The sequence below is a fragment of the Trachypithecus francoisi genome, unplaced genomic scaffold (assembly GCF_009764315.1).
Source record: "Trachypithecus francoisi isolate TF-2019V2 unplaced genomic scaffold, Tfra_2.0 Lachesis_group0, whole genome shotgun sequence".
Classification (NCBI taxonomy): Eukaryota; Metazoa; Chordata; class Mammalia; order Primates; family Cercopithecidae; genus Trachypithecus; species Trachypithecus francoisi.
This window is the reverse complement of record NW_022681453.1, coordinates 195,893,078-195,914,539: the sequence shown is the minus strand read 5'-3', so window position 1 is coordinate 195,914,539 and position 21,462 is coordinate 195,893,078. Positions and strand designations below refer to the sequence as shown.

The 21,462-nt window shown below is 53.8% G+C and overlaps 1 protein-coding gene across 2 annotated transcripts in view; it reads right to left on the bottom strand.

Moving 5' to 3' along the window:
* TNK2 (tyrosine kinase non receptor 2) overlaps positions 1–13,074 on the bottom strand; it is a 43,547-nt gene extending 30,473 nt beyond the window's left edge. Inside the window, exon 1 of one of the 2 annotated variants that reach the window (XM_033213205.1) lies at positions 12,470–13,074. The gene's annotated coding sequence lies outside the window, so the exon portion shown is untranslated. The remainder of the gene's footprint in view (positions 1–12,469) is intronic. The other variant, XM_033213198.1, reaches the window with a different exon arrangement.
* Positions 13,075–21,462: the final 8,388 nt, after the last annotated feature.

The window sequence follows — 21,462 nt, the reverse complement described above, 5'->3', positions numbered from 1 at the left end:
CCTCTCCCCTGGGGCCCCAAGGCATCACTTCTCATTCTGGTGGCATCTGAAGCAGCCACTGACGCTTTAGTACTGGGTATTTAGGGCTGAGCTCAGGGCGCCTCCCTGGGTTGGGGCAGAGGAGAGACAGATGCTGCGACCTCTCCTCCCCACGCAGCGTCAAGGCTGGGCCAGACCCTGGGAGGGCACTAGGTGAGGCTCCCCCAGGGCCCCGTCTCCTCACACAGTCCCTTCCCCACCCCGAGCACACCAGGGTAGGTGGATGACTGCCGGCGAGGACCCCGGACGCCTGGTTCTATGCTGTACAGAAGGTCCTCGGCATCTTACTGCAGCTAAAGGCACACACTCCTCTTGGGAGTAGCTGCAAGACCCCAAAGCCGGGAGGTTGTAGAAGGCAAGGCAGAAAATGCCAGGCCCCTCCCTCCTTGCCCTGGGGATAAAGGATCTGATCCAAACCACTGCCCTTTCCCGCTTTCTCCCTGCCTCACCTTTCCCTGAAATCTCTTGCGTCCTAGTACCATCCTATTGTAAGACATCCACAGGATCCAAACTACCTCTAGGATGTCGAGAATCCACCCCCCACCCCACCCCCACTCCCCCCCGTGTACACCCCCTCTGCTCTTCACTTGTCCGCTTATATCTCCACTCTGCAAGGCTGAAGGAAACAAGAGGCTGGAAACCAGCCAGCTCGGCTGTCCATTCCCCTCTCCAACCTCTCCAACTGCATGCGAGTGACAAATCCACACCAAGGCGCAGACATGACAGGCAATTTCCGGCCAAGAGGATTTTTCCAAAACAATCTACCGTATTCTCAGGAATATACGCCAACCCCACCTCCCAGCTGGCCCTCTCCCACCTCCACCTCCCTCTTCTCCAGGCCCCGAGGAAAAAAGAACATACTGAAGAGGAGAGGGGGGCTTACAGCTCCTCCCCCGGCCAGAGGATTATCTTGCTTCCACATGTCAGCCCCACCAAGTTTAGTCAGCCTTAACTCACCCCTCTGTGCGCAGAGCCCAAGCTTCTGGCCCAAGGCCAGGCTGGGTGCCCTCGGAACCTCATCCCAGAGGGAGCTGCACCAGGCAACCCTGCACCTTCAGGTCAGCTGGGCCTGACATCACATTGGTCTGGGGAGGAGGCTGGCCAGGGCCCAAGCAAGAAAACGGAGTGATTCAGACATACACAGTGACTGTCCAAACTCTCTCCATCTCCAGAACACAGAGGTCCACTCCCTCCCAGGTGAGCCTGGCAGCTGAGGTCCTGAGGGCAGGCAAGGCTGTGTCTGCTGGCAGTGCTAGGCCCATGGTCCGGCCCTGAAGCCTCTTCTCCCCCACGTGTTTTTTGCTTGTTTGTTATTTGAGATGGGGTCTCACTCTGCCCCCAGACGGGAGTGCAGTGGTGTGATCTTGGTTCACTGCAACCTCTGCCTCCCAGGCTCAAGCAATCCTCCTGCCCTCCATCTCCTGAGTAGCCGGGATTACAGGCATGAACTATGACACCCAGCTGATTTCTGTATTTTTTGTAGAGATGAGGTTTCATCATGTTGCCCAGGTTGGTCTCAAACTCCTGGGCTCAAGCCATTCTGCCAGCCTTGGTCTCTCGAAGTGCTGGGATTACAGGCATGAGCCACTGCGCCTTCCCGCCCCACCGCCTGCTTCTTAACTGTTGGTATTTCCTAAGACTTTTGAACTCATGTTTCCTTATATTCTCCACTGATGCTCTGCTTCCTGGGGTTACCTCCGCCTCCAGGGGCTCCTGTTACCACCACGTGCTGTCTCCATTCCTGAATTCCTGTGGCTCCAGACCCACATTTCCAGACACTTACAGGGCAGCTCCGCCAGGAGGCTGCACAGGTACCACACACTGCATATCCAAACTGGGCTCCGCATCACCCCTTCAACTGTGCTGCTACGCTCCTGTATCCTGCTGAAAACATCACAAGCCAACACCAGCCACCCAAGGTAGAAACCACACCCCACCACGGACCCCCAACCAAGACTCCTCCTTCTTCCTCTACCTTCTCCACCAGGCACACCAGTCAGGTTGCCTCAGAATTCCTCCCAACAGTAACAATGAGATCAGGAGTCGGGCAGATGGGGGCTGAAACCCTGACCCCATCATGTTCTAGTTGGGCAACTTTTGAGCAAATAACCTCTAAGCCTCAGTTTCCAGTTTCCGCATCTGTGAAGTGGGGATAAATGGAATCTCCATAGAACTGTCATGAAGAGTCAAGGAGATAATGAGTAGCACCCCCAGCACAGCACCTGGCTGCCTACTGTTACTGTGGTCTGAGCACAGACCTGCCACCCTTCCCCGGCTGGCACACAGGCCCTTCGCTAAGTCCTCAAGAGCCCAATCCCCTGCTGGCACACAGGCCCTCTGGGCTCCACTCCTCGCCGATTTCCCCACCTCTCTCTCTTAGCATTCCCTTCAAATGTCTCTCTGTCCCAGCCAAGCCAAGTGTTTGCCCTTCCCTAGACATACTCTGGGGTTCTTCCTGTTTTTTGTTTTTAAGAGACTGGGTCTTGCTCTGTTGCCCAGGCTGGAGTGCAGTGGTGTGACCATGGCTCATTTTAACTTTGAACTCCTTGGCTCAAGTGACCCTCCCACCTCAGTCTCCTGAGTAGCTGGGATGACAGGCACCAGGAACCATGTCCGGATGCCCTTTGATTTCAATGTCTCCGGGTGGGCCCAGTGGCTCACGCCTGTAATCCCAGCACTTTGGGAGGCCGAGGCCGGTGGATCACCTGAGGTCAGGAGTTCGAGACCAGCCTGACCAACATGGTGAAACCCTGTCTCTACCAAAAAATATAAAAATTAGCTGAGCATGGTGGTGTGCACCTGTAATCCCAGCTACTCAGGAGGCTGAGGCAGGAGAATCGCTTGAACCCAGGAGGCGGAGGCTGCAGTGAGCCAAGATCGTGCCACTGCATTCTAGCCTGGGCGACAGAGAGACTCCGTCTCAATAAATAAATAAAGAATAAAAACAATTTTAATGTCTGAGCTATTTTTTGTCCGTGACACTTCTATTCTTTGTTTACATGATAAACTCCCACAAACTCCTCAAGACCCAAGTCAATGCCATCTCCTCTGTAAATTCCCATTTTCTAGCCCCAAATGGTTATCTCTGCTGTTTTGTTGGAGGGATGCTTGAAACATGAGCAGTAAAACTACACAATAGTATATGTGAAAAATAGCCACAAGGAATTTTTTTTTTTTTTTTGAGAAAGACCCTTGCTCTGTTGCCCAGGCTGAGTGCAGGGGCACGATCTCGGCTCACTGCAACCTCCATCTCCTGGGTTCAAGCGATTCTCCTGCCTCAGCCTCCTGAGTAGCTGGGATTACAGGCGCACACTACCATGCCCAGCTAATTTTTGTGGTTTTAGTAGAGACAGGGTTTCATCATGTTGGCCAGGATGGTCTCGATCTCCTGACCTCATGATCCACCCACCTCGGCCTCCCACAGTGCTGAGATTATACGCATGAGCCACCATGCCTGGCCAAGAATTTTAAAAAGTTTAAATTATCCATCATGTTCCTATCCTTAAAGGGTCACTATTCCTGTAACTGTTTGTATCAGCACATAACTGTGCTGCAGGAGCCCTTTGTATACCTCTGCTGTGGTTTGTACATCGTAAGGGAACCATCTTTCCACATCTGTCGCCCTGAAGGGAGAACCTGGCAGGAGCCCTGGGTGTGTCTGCTGGTGTGAGAACACTGGAGAAAGGGGGCCTGCTTCTTCCCCGTGAGCTGCTGCCAGGCTGCTTTCCAGTGGGTGCCAAGAACAAGCCTGGTTGCCCTCTCCCAGCCCTGGCTTTGCCTCCCCCCATGATTTCTAATCCAGAGAAGCCAGCACCCTCCTGGGAAGAGGGGCTGTCAATGCCATCACAACCACTCCGACCCCAGACGCACCCAGCGATTCAGTCTCCCAAAGCCATCTCAGAACCAGAGACAACTCAGCCAGGCCCTCAGGCAGAGGGAGAGCCTGACACTGGTCTTAAGGAAGGTGCCTTCTCACTGGACTGCGGAGCGGGTGCTGGGGCACAGGCTGCCACACAGGGTGATGGGAAGGCGGCCTGGGTCTGTCAGGATCCCAGCTCACCGAGAGAGAGGAGGGGAACAGGCAAGTGACAGGGTGGGAGGGCAGAGCACCGAAGCAGAGGCAGACACACCAGACAGGGCCCTGCTATGCCTCGTCCCCTCCAACTCCAGTGCAAAAGGGAGTGTCACTTGAGAGAGGAGGGGAGAGGATCTGACTCAACAATGTGACCCAGTCCACACTGAACCTGAGGCTGCCGGACTTGGTGGGACTGACATGTGGAGACAAGATCACCCATCTGTCCCAAGTCTTGAAAGTGAAACTGTTTCATGCCCTGCCGGCTGCAGACCGGAGTGTCAACGCCGACACACAGAGAGACAGTACACTGAGGGCCCTCATGTGCTCCTGGACCGTCACTCCCCAACACAGACAGCAGCAGCAGTGTGCGGCAGAGGACACACTGCTGCAGCTGTCCGGGTCTCATTCCCATGCACGCCACGCGTGCCCAGGTGCCAAGGCTGGGACACTGAGTGCTGCAGAGAGCTGCCTCTCGTTGTTTGTCCTGCACATGCACTGTCACGGCACAAGGGCCCAGAGGGAAGGATGCAGTCTAGCTCCCAGCAGTAGCCACTCCCAGAGAGATCTCTTCCAGGGCTGGGCAGAGGCTGCCCGGCTAGTCATCCTGCCTGCTGCCAGCTCAGGCCTCACCCCACCCCCGAGCCCTAAGCAAGAGCCTAGAGCTGAAGGGGTCTATTGTCGGCCCTGGAGGTGACGTGTGGCAAGAAGGAGCGGAGAGTAGATGCCAGAGCTGGGAACTGAACATTCAGGCGACACGATGCACTGCCCACCCCCTCAGGACCACGTCTACACCAAGACCCAGGAGCAGGAACGTGTCATCTAGGGCAGGCCAGAGGGCCCAGGAGAGCCTGCGAGCGAGAGAAATGTCTGGGGCTTCACATCCTACACCTTAAATCCCACTGGATCCTGCTCACCATCTGACCCTTGAAGAGCCTGGGACCCTCAAAGGGGAAGGGGCTTGCCTGGTCCAAGGCACTAGGAAGCTGTCATCGGGAACGGAGGCTCAGGATCTGGGGGAAGGCAAATGTTAGGGGAATGGTGACTTTCTTCTGGCCGTGGGGTACGGGGAGAGCCCTGCCAAGGTCAGGGGACCAGAGAAGAGGCCCTGCCTCACTGGCAGACACAGTATACCGGGGACAGAGAGAAACAAGAGTCCAAGGTTGTTACATCCAGCTGGGGCTCCAGGAGTACAGCCGCTGAGGAGAGGGACCAGGAAAAACCTCTCTCCCCTCTCGCCTTCCTTAGACGCCCGCCACGCACCCCACATGCCCGCCTGATGCCAGTGTCTGGGGGAATATGAGGGAGCAGAAGTCAGAGCCTGGGTCCTCAGGAAGACACTCTGCACCAGCTCCACTAAGACAGTATCTTCACTGGCTGACCGAAAACCCACCTCACGACCCCAGATTATCCCCATTTTACAAAGGCCAAAACAAGCTCTGGAGAGGCGGCCGGGGGCGCCCAGAGGGGAAGGTCAAAGCTCTGGAGAGGCGGCCGGGGGCGCCCAGAGGGGAAGGTCAAAGCTCTGGAGAGGCGGCCAGGGGCGCCCAGAGGGGAAGGTCAAAGCTCTGGAGAGGCGGCCAGGGGCGCCCAGAGGGGAAGGTCAAAGCTCTGGAGAGGCGGCCAGGGGCGCCCAGAGGGGAAGGTCAAAGCTCTGGAGAGGCGGCCGGGGCACCCAGAGGGGAAGGTCAAAGCTCTGGAGAGGCGGCCGGGGCACCCAGAGGGGAAGGTCAAAGCTCTGGAGAGGCGGCCGGGGCACCCAGAGGGGAAGGTCACGCTAGAATTCGGCCCGTTCAGGGCTGCACTGCTTGGTCCAAGGATGCGGCCCACGGGGGTCACGGCAGAAATCTTAAAACCCACATCAGACTCGCTGAGTAGATACCACGTCATTCGCTAACGCTGAGTGAATGCACGGATTCTGTGAGGAAGGGTAAAGAAGGGACAGGGGTTCCAGGAAAAAAACCGTCCATTCCACACAGTGTCAGTCCTGCCTGAAACCTCACCAGACCTACAATGAAAAAAGAATGTTTTGAAAGTCACAGGCCCCTAGGGAGCGGGGAGAATGGTAGAGGAAGGAACCACCACAAACCTCGGAAGCTAGAAAGCAGAGGGGCTAGTGGCAGTTGAGAGCTGACCAAGAAAGTCACAAATCCCAGTGTGAGAGACCTTAACCGATCCCACTGAATCCTCAAAAGCCCAGGAACAGGCAGCCCCAGAAACCTCTGGAAGAAGAGGTGAGTGTCAGAAGGGCAATGCTAAAATACAGGGGATTACTGAAAAGCTATTGAAGAGTTAGTAAGGAGTTAGTAAGGACCAGGCACGATGGCTCACGCCTGTAATCCCAGCACTGTGGGAGGCCGAGGCGGGCGAATCACCTGAGGTCAGGAGCTCATGACTAGCCTGGCCAACATGGTGAAACCACGTCTCTACTAAAAATACAAAAGTTAGCTGGGCGTGGTGGCAGCCCAGCTGTAATCCCAGCTACTCGGGAGGCTAAGGTAGAACTGCTTGAACCCGGGAGGCAGAAGTTGCAGCAAGCAGAGATTGCGCCATTGCACTCCAGCCTGGGCGACAGCCAGATTCTATCTCAAAAAAAAAAAAAGCACCTCTCGGCAAAGTAGGAATTAAAGGGAGCTTCTGCAACCTGGTAAAGATCAGATATGAAAAATCTATAGCTCATACCACTTTTGTTTTGTTTTCTTTCGTTTTGTGAGACAGTTTCGCTCTGTCACCCAGAGTGGAGTGCGATGGTGCGATCTAGGCTCACTGCAACCTCCACCTCCTGGGTTCAAGCAATTCTTGTGCCTTGGCCTCCCAAGTAGCTGGGATTACAGGCACACACCACCACACCCAGCTAATTTTTGCATTTTGCGTAGAGACAGGGTTTCACCATGTTGCCCAGGCTCCTCTTGAACTCGTGACCTCAGGTGATCTGCCCACCTCGGCCTCCCAAAGTGCTGGGATTATAGGCGTGAGCCACCACGCCTGGCCAGCTAATACCACTTTTTATTTTTTTTTTGAGACAGAGTCGGAATGCAGTGGCGCAATCTTGGCTCACTGCAACCTCCGCCTCCCAGGTTCAAGCAATTCTCCTGCCTCAGCCTCCCGAGTAGCTGGGACTACAGGCACCCACCACCACGCCCGGCTAATTTTTTGTATTTTCAGTGGAGACGGGGTTTCACCGTGTTAGCCAGGATGGTCTCAATCTCTTGACCTCGTGATCTGCACACCTCAGCCCCCTAAAGTATTGGGATTACAGGCGTGAGCCACTGCACCCGGCCAGCTAGCACTACTCTTAATGGCGAGAGACTAAATGCATTCCCTGGAAGATCAGAAACAAGGTATCTATTCTATTCAACATTATATTAGATGAGGCTGGGCTTGGTGGCCCACCCCCATAATCCCAGCACTTTGGGAGGCGGAGGCGGGCAGGTCACCTGAGGTCAGGAGTTCGAGACCAGCCTGGCCAACATGGTGAAACCCCCATCTCTACCAAAGATACAAAAATTAGCCGGGTGTGATGGCGGGCGCCTGTAATCCCAGCTACTCAGGACTCTGAGGCAGGAGAATCGCTTGAACCCAGGAGGCAGAGGTTGCAATGAGCTAAGATCGTGCCACTGCACTCCAGCCTGGGCCACAAGCACAAAACTCATCTCAAAACAACAACAACATTATACCAGAGGATCCAGCCAGTGCAATCAGGCAAGAAAAAGAAATAACAGGCATAAAGATCAGAAACTGTTTATTAGCAGATGACATGCTGCTCTATGTAGAAACTCCAACGGAAGTTACAAAAAAGCTTACTAGAACTACTAAGTTAATTTAGCAAGACAGCAGGATTCAAGCTCAAAATACAAAAATCAATGGTACTAGCAACAAACAACTGGAAAGTGAAGTTTAAACAACGGTACCATCTTATAACAGCATTACTGACAAGAGCCAAAAGGTGAAAGCCGCTTGGGCCAGGAGTTGGAGACCAGCCTGGGCAACGTGGCAAAATCCCATCTCTACAGAAAATTCCAAAAAAAAAAAAAAAAAAAAAATTAGCCAGGCATGGTGGTACACACCATAGTCCCAGCTACCCAGGAGGCTGAGGTGGGAGGATCACCGAGCCCAGGAAGTTGAGGCTGCAGTTAGCCATGATCACACTACTGCTCTTGGGCCTGGGAGACAGAGTGAGACCCTGTCTTAGAAAAAAAAAAAGGTGAAAGCAACCCAAGTGAACAGATAAACAAAAAGGGGTATATTCATACAACAGAATATGATTTACTCTTTAAAAAGAAGAAAATTCTGACATATGCTGCCATATAAATGAACCTTGAATAGGCTACGCCGAAGTGAAATAAGCCAGTCACAAAAGAACAAACATTGTAAAATTCTCCTTCTATGAGGCACCCAGAGGAGCCAAATTCTTAGAGTCAGAAGGCAGAACGGTGGTTCTCAGGGGCTGCGAGAGGAGGGAACGGGAAGTTACCATTTAATAGGTACAGTTTCAGTTTCACAAGATGAAAAAGTCCTGGAGATGGAGGCTGGGGATGGCTGTGCAACGGCATGAGGTATTTACCACCATTTCAGATGGTTAAAATGGTAGTCTATGTAATTTTACCAAAACTAAAAGTTTTAAAAATAAAAAAAAATACTACCAAGAAAAACCAGTATCATTGACAATAGCATAAAAATAGGTACTATTTAAGGATATGTTCAATAAAAGATGGAAAAGACTGATATACCAAAAACTACAAAGCACTGCTGAGAGACAGTAAAGAAAACCTAGATAAATACAGAGATATACACTGTTCACCGGTCAGAAGGCTCCATACTGCTAACCTATCAGTTCTTCCCAAATTGATCATAATCCAAATCAAAATTCCAGCAGGCTTTTTTGTAGAAATTGACAAACTAATTCTAAAAAGTATATGGAAGTACAAAGAACCCAGAATAGCTAAAGCAATTCTGAAAAGACAAAAACCAAGTTTGAGATCATAGCCTGATTTCAAGACTTACTATGGTTTATAAACCCACAGTAATCAAGATAGTGTGATACTGGGATAAAGACAGACAATTGATCAATGGAACAAAACAGAATCCAGAATTAGACACACATAAACAATTGATTTTTTTCTTTTTCTTTCTGAGACGGAGTCTCGCACTGTTGCCCCGGCTAGAGTGCAGTGGAGCAATCTCAGCTCACTGTAACTTCCGCCTCCCGGGTTTAAGCAATTCTCCTGCCTCAGCCTCCCAAAGAGCTGGGATTATAGGTGCCCGCCACCACGCCCGGCTAATTTTTTGTATTTTTAGTCGAGATGGGGTTCCACTATGTTCACCAGATTGGCCTTGAACTTCTGACCTCGTGATCCGCCCGCCTCGGCCTCCTGAAGCACTGAGATTACAGGCGTGAGCCACCGCGCCCGGCCAACAATTGATTTTTGACAAAGGTTCAAAGGCAATTCAGTGGAGAGACACATCTTCCTAACAAATGGTGCCACTAGATCAGTTAGATCTCTACATGCAAAAAACTGGACATTAATTCACACCTTATACCACATACAAAAATTAGCCCCAAATGAATCCTAGATCTCACTGGAACACCCAAAACTATAAAATGTCTACAAGAAAACAGAGGGGAAAACTGTTGTGACTCTGGGTCAGACAAAGATTTCTTGGACATGACACCAAAAATGCAATCCACAAACTAACAAATTAGTAAATGAATCAAAATTTTAAACTTCTCTTTCAAAACACACCATTTTGCATCACTGATCATGATAATTTTTTTAGAAGACATTGTTAAGAGAATCAAAACACAAGCCACAAGCTGGAAGAAAAGATTTGCAAATCACATACCTGATAAAAGGCTTATATCCAGAATATATCAAGAACTCTTCAGAACTCAACATGAAAAAAACCCACACAATTGAAAACGGGCAAACAATCTGAACAGACACATCACCAAAGACATATATATGGCAAATGAGCACATCAGAAGATGCTCAACAACATGAGTCACTGAGGAAACACAAATGAAAATCATAATGAGATACCACCACAGACATTAGAATGTCTGAAATTAGACACTGACCATATGACGGTGTGGACATATCAAAGACATGGACAAACCAGAACTTTCAGACACAGTGGGTGAGTATATAAAATGTACAACCACTTTGGAAAACAGTCTGGCAGTTTCTTAAAGGTTAAATGTATACCTGCCACACGACCCAGCCATTCTAGTCCTAGGGATTTACCTAAGATAAATAAAAGCATACATCCATACAAAGACTAACAAAAGAGTTCAGAGCAGCTTTCTCTGAAAATCCATCAACAGGTCAATGGATAAACAGACTCTGGCACAGGTGTACAATGAACTGTTGATATGTGCAACCATGTGAACCAACTCCAAAATACTTCTGTTGAATGAAAGACGAGATTCCGTTTACAGTAAATGCTGCAAACTCAGATACAGTGACAGAAAGTAGACCAGCCTGTTACCTGGGGTAGGAGATGGCAGCGGAGGGGGGGATGGAGGGATTCCACGAGCAAACTTCTGGGGACTGGGGAATAAGGGGGATGTTCACTATCTTGACGGTCGGGGGTGGTTTCACAGGTGTATACATAGGTTACAACTTATTAAATTGTATGTTTTAAATATGCTCAGTTTACCATATGTCATTATAGCTCAACAAAGCTGTTACTTAAAACGAACAAAAAGAAACACTGCATCTTCTAGACGAAGCACAAGGTGGGGGCTAATCTCGGGCTCAGGGGCCAGAGGGAAGAGCCTGACCCTTCCTCCCCAACATCCGCTGGGCTCCTGGGAGGTGGGCACCAGGCTCCAAAGGGCCTGAGGTTTCTTCACTCAGGACACTGCAGGGGAAGCCCTGAAACCTAAAGACACTATGTTGCCCAAGGAAGTTCCACAGCTTGTAAGTGATACAACCAGATCAAAAGCAATCTGTGTGATGCCAAGGCCTTTCTCCCATTCATCTACCACAAGTTCAAAAAGGTCGACATGAAATAAGTAGGTGAAGATGTGTGTTGTGTGTACGTGTTTAAAACAGACAGTTCTCTCCACTGAAGCCAGACACTGAGAGCCGCTCTGGCCATTCCAGAAGCGTCAGGCACCGTGGGCACAGCAGCTGAACTTCCGGTGCATGAGTGTTCGGGCCGCAGCGCGACAGGCACGGGATGAAGCTGACAAGCGAGTTTGAGTTTGTATGAGGAGTAGGCTAACCGGCTCCTCCAGCAGCTACCTCCAGCACCACTCCCTCTGCCCCCATAAGAGAGCAGCCAGTCTGGTTCAGGACAGGGGCCTGGGACCATCTGACTCAGAGCCACACCTCGGGCTGGGGCAGAGAGGGGTCCTAGCTAAGGCCTTGGGCAGACAGCAACCCTGCACCCATCCCCACCCAGGGGCAGGGGAAGCAAGAACCTGACAGTGCCAGGTAAGAGGTGAACAGCTCTAGGAGAGTAAGGCCCACAAGCAGCCCTCCAAGCCCCTCTGGGAGCACGAGGCAGTATGAGTAGGTCTGGCACTCAGGCCATGAGGCCTTGGCCCCTACAAGCCCTACCTCTAGACTGGGCTGGGAGCTCCTGCCCTGACAGGTGCAGAGCCCACGATACCACAGCGGCCCATCTGCAAAACCTCCCCACGATGGGGCCACAGAGGCAGCCCAGAGTCCTCTGGCGCAGATGCACCCTCCTCTCCCGCCCCTCTCACGCTGGGGTAGTGAAGTCACACCCAGAGACTCACCAGTTGCTCTCCCACCTTCTGCCCACTAATCATCCTTGGCTCTGGGCCCTCAGGGTAAATCAGCTGTGACAGGACGGCGTGGCAGGAGCGGGTCAGGCTCGTGCCGTGTCCAAGCCACTAGCTGTCACACTCACATCTCAGCTCACATGACCAACAGGGTTACAAGATAAGGTTCTGTTAATCCCATGCTGCCCTCTTCCCTTCTGTGGAACGTGTTTTGAGGACTTCAGGCAACCTGTGCTGACTGTACCATGCAGAGCAAACACCATGGAGGCACCCTACTGCCATCGAGGGGCAGGTGGAGGGGTGACCATCCTGTAGCTCTTCCCTGGGGCCACCCCTCTCTTCCCTCTGCACAGACCTGGCAGCCACCCAGACGTCCCGCGAGCTGCCTAGACTCTAAGAAGATGCCCCATCACTCCAACTACCATACACAGTACTGGTGGGGAGAGGTCCTGCCTTGCAGCCGAAAAGTGCGCTGCTTCCTCCCTGCAGGGATGAAAGGCCGAGAGAACGAGGACAGTGTGGAGACTACCCTCTTGCCAGTGACCTGCAGCTTCTCGCTTCCAAGCACACAAACTCCAGCTAAAAGAACTGGGCTTCCTTACCTGACGCCTTCCGCTGCCTCCCCGCAGACACAGCTTCAGCGTTGCCCAGGCTGAGCGAGCAGAAGACGTTCCCGCGGGCCGGGCCTACCCTCAGGCAGTGGCTCGCAGAGCTCCCCGGTTCCCCGCACTCTTCTGTGCCCGACTCCCCACGCCCCTACATCCTGCGTTCCCTTTAGCTCCGGAGGCACCGTGGGGCCCGGGCGGCGGCCTGCCAGTCACCACCTCCTCCTCCGCCGGCGCCTCCGGGTCCTGAGCCCCTCGCCGGGTCCCTCTCCCTCCTGGGGCTCCTTTCCGTTCAGATAGGTTTCCTGGACAGCCCGCACCACCTGTCCCTCCTGCACTCCGGGCAGCCAATTCGCCTCTTGCACCCCCAGGCGCCCCTCCCCCGCAGGCCCCCGGGGCCCCACCGGCCGGGCCCTCCCCACCAGCTCCGGGCGGCTTCGGCGCTCCGGGGCCGCTCCCAGGACTACCGCCTCCCGCCCCACGCTCTCCCACTGCAGCTCCCCCAGTTCGCCGGAACTTTCCGGCCCCTCCCCGCGCTCGCGGGGGCCTTCCCCGGCCTCGGGCGCCGGCTCGGGCTGCTGCAGCAGCCTCCGCGGGCTCCCCTCTCCGCGCTCCTGCACCCCGGCCCGGGCCTCGCCGCGCTCCTGCACTGCGGGGCTGCCTCCGCCCTTCTCCTGGTGCTGCCCGCGGGGCCCCAGCCCCTCCTCCTGCGCCACAGGCCAGCCCGCCGAGCCCGTCCACCGCGGCGGGCGCCCCCAGTCCGCGCCGTCCGGCGGCCCCCACACCACCCCCCGGCTGGGCTCGTGGCCGCGGCCGCCGCGCTCCTGCAGCCCCGGGCCCACACCGCCCTCCTCCTGCACGGCCGGGCCCACCCCGCCCCGCTCCTCCACGCCGAGCTTCAGCCCGCGGAGCTGCTGCGGGCCCCAGCTGAGAACCCCGACGCGCTGCGGCTGCTGCTCCGGCAGCGCGGGGCTCAGCCCGCCGCGCTCCTCCTGCTCGCCCCGCCGGGGGCCCTCGACCGGCTCGGCCCAGCGCACTCGCTTGCCCCCCAGAGGCCGCGCGCTCCCGCCCCTCCAGATGGTGCTGCCCTCGGCGCCCGCTCACACCGCCCGCCCGCCCGCCCGCCCCGGGCCGCCCCCGAGTCCCGGCCCGCCTCCCCGCCCTCGCCTCCGGGCGTCAACGTCCGCCCGCCGGGCGCCCGCCCCGCGCCGGCCCCCGCAGGTGAGCGCCCGCCCGCCGTCCCTCCTGCCGAGCGCCCCGAGCCCGCCTGCGCCTGCGCCTGCGCCGCCCCGGGGTGGGGTTGGGGGGGTCGGCCCGCCCCTTAAAGGGCCCGGCCTCGTCGCTCCTCCCCCGGCTCCTCCCCCAGCCTGCGGGCCCCACCCCGCTTTCCCCGCACCCCCAGGCCCGGCCTGCGCCTCCCTGCGGTGCCGAGGGAACTCGGGTGAGGAAGTCCCGCCGAGTCGAGGGGCGCGATGGAGGAGCGCCGGAACGAGTCTCTCATTCCGAGTAGCTACCGTCGCACTGTGCGAGTGTGAAAGTCACTCCCACCCGGCGCCCTTGTTGCGGCTCTGAAGTGAGGAGATTGGACTGGAAGGTTTCTCGGGTCACTCCAGTGAGGCTGGGATTCTCTAGCCCTAATATCACTGGAGCAACCCAAAGGCCCAGAAACCGGACCGTCACCTCTCCTTCCCCGGGGCCAACGGAGGACTCCTGAAGGAGGGAGGGTTTGTCTCAGGCCTGACAACTCCTGATGAGGACTTGGGCAGAAATCGCCCCAGGCAAGGGGACCTTCGCCATGCTGCCCTGGAGCGGTCTCCTCCCTGCCCCACCCCCTCCCCCACCCCAGAAGGGGAAAACCCAGAGCTCTGATGCCCAGCGCGGGGCAGCCTGCAGGCCCGGGTCCCAGCCCGAACGGGGGCAGCCCTGGGCAGCGGGCGCTTGGAACCCGAGGGCTCAGGGCCACTCAGCCCTTGTAACTGTCCCTCATCTAGAAGATGGGTGTAATAACAAGACAATTCGCTGTACATGGCAGGATCAGACATTGGGAGCTGTGTAGGGCTGGCTCTTTCTGCACTCACACTGTCCGGCAATGGGCCCCAGGGCCATGGCCCCAGGGCAGTAGGGCAATGAGAAAGAGGTGGCTTCCGGAAACCTACACGAGACGCAATCTGGGTGGATCTGGGTGGCGGTGCCTTGCCTGCGAGGTGGGCAGGGCAACTTTCTACTGAATTATCTGACACTGTAAGTAATGGCAGCCCTGCCCCAGGGAGCCGTGAGGCTGGGCCAGGACCACCCGCCTGTTGCCTGGCTTCAGGAAAGAAAGTGGGGAAGACAACAGATTTGGGAGAAGGAACCTGAGGAGGTTTTTTCGCAGTCTCCCTCACACTGCCTCAGTCATGGCCATTGCTAAGGCTCACGGAGCCCAACTGTGCAAGGCCTGCACTCTGCACTTCTTCTCATCCAACCCCACAACAACCCAAGGAGAAACATAATGTCCCCATTTTACACGTGGTAGAACTGAGGTTCTACATGGCCAAGTGACTTGTTCAGCACCATACAGCTGGTAGCAGTGAAGCCAGGATTCAAATCCAGTTTTCCGACTCTAAAGTCTAAGTCACAGGCCAAGTGTGGTGGCTCACGCCTGTAATCCCAGCACTTTGGAGGCTGAGGAGGGCAAATCATTTAAGCTCATGAGTTCAACACCAGCCTGGGCAACATGGCAAAACCCTGTCTCTACAAAAAAATACAAAAATTAGCAGAGCATGGTGGCACACACCTGTAATCCCAGCTACTTGTGAGGCTGAGGCGGGAGGATCGCTTGAACCTGGGAGGTGGAGGTTGCAGTGAATAGAGATCACACCACTGCACTCCTGCCTGGGCAATAGAGCCAGACCTTGTCTCAAAAAAAAAAAAATCTGAGGCACAAAAAAGCAATACCAAATCCAGGAGCCCTGCTTCAGGAAGCATCAGGACTAACTAGATTTTATTGGTCAATAGATGCAAACAACTGATTTAGAGCAAACTTCCCCTCCAGTAAATCAAGCTCCAAATCAAACAAAGCTAGGGGTCAAAGTGCCTCCACCGTGGTTGGTCCTGCTCCTAGGGCAGCCCAGCCCCCCATTTCCCCAGCCCCTCATCTCTCCAGTTTCCCTCAAGAAGCCAGAGTCACGCCCCATATGACCTCTAGTGTAGGGTTATCTGGAGCTTTAGGTTCAGAGGAAAGAGTGAGGTCTCCTGCTCCCTTCCTCCCTCCCACCCTGTTCCTCACCAACTCCTGGACGGTCCCCACCACAGGGTTGAGCACTGGGGCTATGCTGGGATGTATCCGTGACGCTGACCGTGGTGGCCAGAGAGACACCAAGGGAGACTGCTCTGCCACTAGGGAGCTGACGTAAGGAATGAGCCCCAGACTAAAAACATAAGTCTCAGGAGATTTGGGAGGTGGCCACAGGGATAACCCCAAGCCTCTAATTAACGTGCCTGAGCCAGTCTCCTCCTACATCTGGAACTGTAGGAGAGCTGCCCACAGCAGAATGACTCGGCAAGGAGAAGGGCTTGTCAGGTCTAGCTGGGAGCGGAGGTGGGCCAGGCTGCCAGAGGGAGGCTTTGGGTGGTGCCCTTAAGAATCTCCACCATGGGCAATTTTGCACTGTGGGGTAAGCAAGAGGGCAAGGAAGGCCATTGCGGGGGAGCGGGCAGCCTGGCTCACACCTGCCGGCAGCTGCTAAGCCAAGAGTGGGTGGGTGCTGCTGAGGGATTGGGCTTCTAGTTTGTTTGTTTTTATTTTTTTTTGAGACGGAGTTTCACGCTTGTTGCCCAGGCTGGAGTGCAGTGGTGTAATTTCGGCTCACTGCAACCTCCACCTCCCGGGTTCAAGCGATTCTTCTGCCTCAGCCTCCCTAGTAGTTGGGATTGCAGGCACCCGCCACCACGCCCAGCTAATTTTTTGTATTTTTAGTAGAAATGGGGTTTCATCATGTTGGCCAGGCTGGTTTTGAACTCCTGGCCTCAAGCAATCCACTCATCTCAGCCTCCCAAAGAGCTAGGATTACAGGCGTGAGCCACTGAGCACAGCTTGTTTTTAAATAAAGCAGTTTTAAAAACTGCTGTTGCAACCTTTTAGTGGGAGGTAAACTGAATATGGTGGATTTTGAATGACTTTTTTTTTTTTTCATGAAAGAGGATAATAATAGAATAGAAAATATGAGAATGTTTGGCCGGATGTGGTGGCTCACACCTGTAATCCCAGCACTTTGGGAGGCCGAGGCAGGCAGATCACCTGAGGTCAGAAGTTCGAGGCCAGCCTGACCAACATGGTGAAACCCCATCTCTACTAAAAATACAAAATTAGCTGAGCGTGGTGGTGCATGCCTGTAATCGCAGCTACTTGGGAGGCTGAGACAGGAGAATCACTTGAACCTGGAAGGCGGAGGTTGCAGTAAGCTGGGATCATGCCATTGCACTCCAGACTGGGTGACAGAGCAAGACTCTGTCTCTCAAAAAAAGAAAAAAAAAAAGAAAAGAAAAGAAAAAAGAAAATATCAGAATGTAATTTTTTAACTTTTTGTTGACATACAACATGACTCCAGAGAAGTGCAGAAAGCTTGCATTCTTTTTTTTTTTTTTTTTGAGACGGAGTCTTGCTCTGTCACCCAGGCTGGAGTGCAGTGGCCGGATCTCAGCTCACTGCAAGCTCCGCCTTCCGGGTTCACGCCATTCTCCTGCCTCAGCCTCCTGAGTAGCTGGGACTACAGGCGCCCGCCACCACGCCCGGCTAGTTTTTTGTATTTTTTAGTAGAGACGGGGTTTCACCGTATTAGCCAGAGATGGTCTCGATCTCCTGACCTCATGATCCGCCCGTCTCGGCCTCCCAAAGTGCTGGGATTACAGGCTTGAGCCACCGCACCCGGCCGAAAGCTTGCATTCTTGCAGGCAATACACTCAGCACGCAGATCAAGAAATGGAACATAACCAGCACCTCAGAACCCCACCCTCCAAATGTAACTTTTAAAGAGATTTTAATAAATAACCTTTAGCATGCCCTGTATATACATGGTTTACTTTTAACTTTCTGACCCCCTTGCCCTCCTAGAATAGAAACCTCCCAACAACAGGGACTTTCTTCTGGACACAGACAGCTAGAACGAGGCCTGGCACAAAGCAGGTGCCAAAACTACCTGCTGAATGATAGACACAGACAGCTAGAACGAGGCCTGGCACAAAGCAGGTGCCAAAACTACCTGCTGAGTGAATGAGAGTGCAGAGTGCACCCCAGGTAGTGAAGGCATTGTTTCTGTGGTGTTCTTGTTTCATCTTTGTAAAGTCCATTTCTTTCTGTAGGTCACAGTCAAAACATTGAGAGCCACAGCTACAACTGGAGCAAGTCAGACACGCTGTGACTCAGGCCAGGGAGATGAGCATGGGTGAAGAACGATATACCAGCTAGCTCAGGGCTTCTGGAACTGTGTGCAGCTGATCACCTGGGCATCTTGGTGAACCGTAAATTCTGATTCAGCAAACTGGGAGGAGGATGCTGAGATCCAGCATTTCCATCAAGCTTCCCATGGACCACACTCTGACTATCAAGGCCTTAGACGCAGACAGTTTAAATACAGCTGCACACAAGAATTACACAGAAAGCTTCAAAAATGCCGACGCCAAACCAGGTGCGGTGGCCCATGCCTGTAATCCGAGCACTTCGGGAGGCTGAGGCAGGCAGATCATGAGGTCAGGAGTTCGAGACCAGCCTGACCAACACAATGAAACCCTGTCTCTACTAAAAATACAAAAATTAGCTGGGCGTGGTGGCACCTGTAATCCCAGCTACTCGGGAGGCTAAGGCAAGAGAATCACTTGAACCTGGGAGGCAGAGCTTGCAGTGAGCTAAGATCGCACCATTGCACTCAAGCCTAGGCAACAGAATAAGACTCTGTCTCAAAACAAAACAAAACGAAACAAAATGCTCGTGCCCAGGCACCACCCTAGGACCACTTGGATGGGGGTTGGCATCTTCATTTTATTGTTTTGTTTTTGTTTTTTTTGTAGAGACAGGGTCTCAAGATGTTGCCCGGGCTTGTCTCAAACTCCTGGGCTCAAGCTGTTCTCCTGCCTCAGCCTTCTCAAAGTGCTGGGATTACAGGCATGAGCCACCCCGCCCAGCCTTAGCATCTTAGTTCTTTTGTTTGTTTGTTTGTTTGTTTTTGAGACAGAGTCTCACTCTGTCACCCAGGCTGGAGTACAGTGGTGTGATCTGGGCTCACTGCAACCTCTGTCTCCCGGGTTCAAGCAGTTCTCCTGTCTCAGCCTCCCGAGTAGCTGAGATTATAGGCGCCCACCATTACATCATACCCGGCTAATTTTTGTATTTTGAGTAGTGACAGAGTTTCACCATGTTGGCCAGGCTGGTCTCAGACTCCTGACCTCAGATGACCCACCCACCCTGGCCTCCCAAAATGCTGGGAGTACAGGCGTGAGCTACCACCTGGCCAGCATCTTAGTTTTTAAAAGCTCCCTAAGAGATTCCAACCTGCTACTAGATGTGGGAGGTGCTTGGCTGAAGGCAAACGCTGGCGGGGAGGAGGAGCCAGTCTGTTCCCAAGCACACCCTCACTGCCTAGAAGGAGGCCGGGCTAAGGCCCAGGGTAGGGAGGGCTGGGATCAGGACAGTCGGATTTGACAAAGGACCACCATTTCTGAGTCAGGAGGGGATCACTTGCCTCCTGGCAGAGGTGAAGAGAGGGATTTCTGAAGGATTCTTAGGCGTGGTGCGTATCTGCTAACCCCCAGCCACATCCTCCCAGGACCGAGAACAGACTGTGCCTTCACCCTATTGCCCAAGTCGGGGGTCCCTGGAGCGGCCAAGGGGGCTGTGCTCATGTGCTCCCGAGCAATTCAGTTTTCAAAACCTTACTAGGCCGTTGGGAGGAGGCACTGCCAGCTGCTCCCACACACCTGCCCCCTCTGCCCAACCACAGCAAGAGCCAAATGAGCCATCATGGGCTTTTCCGAAACAGCCTCATGGAGCCCTGGGCTCTGGTGCCCCCTGGTGGACACCTAGAGTTGTGGTTGGTAACGGACCCGCGAGTTCAGTTCCTGGTCATCTGTTGGTGTCAGGCACAGTCATTCCAGATGTGGCCCCATACACCATCAAGGAATTTCTAGCGTGGCACGGTGGCTCACACCTGGAGTCCCAGCACTCGGGAGGCAGAAGCAGCAGGATCAGTTGACGTAGGAGTTCAAGGCTGCAGTGAGCTGTGATCCGCGCTGCAGCCTGGGTGACAGAGGGACACCCTGTCTCTAAAAAAAATTAAAATGTTTTTGAGACAGTGTCTTGTTCTGTCACCCACACTGGAGTGCAGTGGTGTGATCTCGGCTCACTGCAACCTCTGACTCTCAGGTTCAAGCGATTCTCCTGACTCAGCCTCCCCAGTAGCTGGACTTACAGGTACCCACCATGCCTGGCTAATTGTTGTGTTTTAGTAGAGACTGGGTTTCATCATGTTGGCCAGGCTGGTCTCCAACTCCTAAGCTCAAGTGATCTTTCCGCCTCGGCCTCCCAAAGTGTAATCCCCAAAGGGATTACAGGCATGAGCTACTGCGCCTGGCCAAAAAAAAAAATAATTTTTAAAAAAGAGGCTAGGCACGGTGGTTTACACCTATAATCCCAGTACTTTGGGAGGCCCAGTTGGGAGGACTGCTTGAGGCCAGGAGTTCGAGACCAGCCTGGGCAGCATGGTAAGACTCCCTACATACAAAAAATTTAAAAATTAGACAATTGTGGTGGTGTGCACCTGTCATCTCAGCTACTCAGGAGGCTGAGGTGGGAGGATTGCTTGAGGCCAGCAGTTCAAGGCTGTGATGGGGTATCATCACACCACTGTATGCTGGCCCTGGGCAGCAGAGCGAGACCCTGTCTAAAAAATAAATAAATATGGCTCAAGCCTGTAATCCCAGCACTTTGGGAGGCCGAGACGGGCGGATCACAAGGTCAGGAGATCGAGACCATCCTGGCTAATACGGTGAAACCCCGTCTCTACTAAAAAATACAAAAAACTAGCCGGGCGAGGTGGCAGGCGCCTGTAGTCCCAGCTACTCGGGAGGCTGAGGCAGGAGTATGGCTTAAACCCGGGGGGCAGAGCTTGCAGTGAGCTGAGATCTGGCCACTGCACTCCAGCCTGGGCGACAGAGTGAGACTCCGTCTCAAAATAAATAAATAAATAAATAAATAAATAAACAAACCTCTAGTGGAGGAGTCGAGACTAATCGTATGCAGGATGGGCTCCTTTGATTCGTCACCTACTCCTTCTTTAACTCCCTGAAATCTGACTTCCCCTGGAACCTACCACACTAAGTGTGGAAAATGTTGTGGTCAAGGCTTGCCTTTAAATGGTGAGGTACTGTGCCACCCTTGCACCTTTCTTCTGCCCTCTCCTTTGCTCAAATCTCCCCATTTGCGGTACAGACACTGCACAGTCTTTAGCTGACTGTTTGTCTTCCTTCTGCTAAAATAGTGAGCCTCCCAGGCAAGCCCATACCTGCTCCTTTTTTGGCTAGCCTCTCCAGCTGGGTAAGATCATTTCCACCCACTGCCACTCCCCAACTCCCCTCCCACAGCTGAGCTAATGAGGCCCCCAGGTGCCGGGCTCCCTGCGTCTGCGGCTGCCTGCCTGAGCACTGATGTTGAGTGGACACCCAGACTTTTGTTCCATCTTAGAAGGTAGCAGTAGAACCCAAACTCTCAGTTCCAGCTCTGCTTCCCTACTCCCCTGGCTCTCCCATTTGTCCAGAAAGCAGACTCAGGTTCTTAGCAGCCTCCTTCACCCATCTCCTCCTTCAGCACCTAATATGCCTACTTCAGCCCCAGATACCTCAGGGGTCCATCCTTCTGCCTCCTCTCCCGACTCACTTCCTCTCAGCTACCACTTTATTCCACGTAGAAAGAACCTGTGACCAAGTCCAAGCTTCCCCACATTCATTTTTCAAATGGTGAT